Source organism: Pyxicephalus adspersus, chromosome 4, assembly GCF_032062135.1.
Source record: "Pyxicephalus adspersus chromosome 4, UCB_Pads_2.0, whole genome shotgun sequence".
Taxonomy (NCBI): Eukaryota; Metazoa; Chordata; class Amphibia; order Anura; family Pyxicephalidae; genus Pyxicephalus; species Pyxicephalus adspersus.
This window is the reverse complement of record NC_092861.1, coordinates 5,103,110-5,104,220: the sequence shown is the minus strand read 5'-3', so window position 1 is coordinate 5,104,220 and position 1,111 is coordinate 5,103,110.

Sequence of the window (1,111 nt, the reverse complement as noted above, 5' to 3'; positions counted from 1 at the left end):
TTGTAACAGGTAAAATTAAAAAAATATTAAAACTTTTAGAAGTTTATAAACTGTGTTATGTTTTGCGGCTCCAGACTATTCTTCTTTAGTGGAAGAGGAGGCAAAATGGCTCTTTTGATAGTAAAGGTTGCTGACCCCTGGGTTAACAGAATGGGCAATCGGTAACCTTGGTTTGGAATTACCGTTATGCGGTAAGACTGCTTTCAAGCTTCTTTTAGAGGAATCAGTGAAGATTCGCCATTCAGATGGAACATGCTCTTGTGACACATTTATATCATGACAGTAGCACAGTGAGCCATCACTAGTGAAGAAGGTTGTCAAGTTATGATTTAGTTTTCTGCAGTGAGTTACAGTTACACCCTTTGCAAGCAAGTGCTTCTTTGTAAGCCTTGAAGCAATAAGTTCTGCTTTGTCTTAGGAGAGATTTGGATCATGATGATTCTACTCTGCTTGTGTAAAGGTCTCTGGTTCTGAATAGTAATCGACCAAGTAGTCAGGATCAGATGATTCAGGGTTGTAACTGGCTGCAACTCCAACGCATTCCTCATCACCTTCTACAGAAGCAAGTCCATCATGTGACGGTACCGGAACTGGCAATGAATCATCATGGGGAACAGGGCTAATTGCAGAATCGAAGCTGGGATATACAATATGTGCTTAGTTTTACCTGAGAACCCATTTTTGTTGACGAGGCAAAAATAGCAGTCGATTAGATGGTCTCTCTCCACAACATCGGGATTGCAAATGGCATTGCTGCTTTACTCCAATTTAGCCAGTCACGCAGTCCCCTGGAACAACTGGTACAGATGACATGTGAAGCCCAAGATTTATCCAAGTCACCAAGTGGAAATATAATTTGTATATCTTTTTAAGTTCTTTGGTACTTTGGCGACGTTGTGGTTAAGGTTGAGGATTTGGGTTTTGAGCGCTCTTTTAAATGAGCAGAAAGTATGAGCCAAGCCAAATAGGACGAGGAAGACCATTCCAGAGAGTTGGGGCAGCTCTAGATAAGTCTTGGAGACGTTTGTGTGATGAGGTTATGAGTGAGGAAGTCATTAGTAGGTCATTGGAGGAGAGAAGGGAGTGGCTAGGGGGAGATTTTTTTTACCAG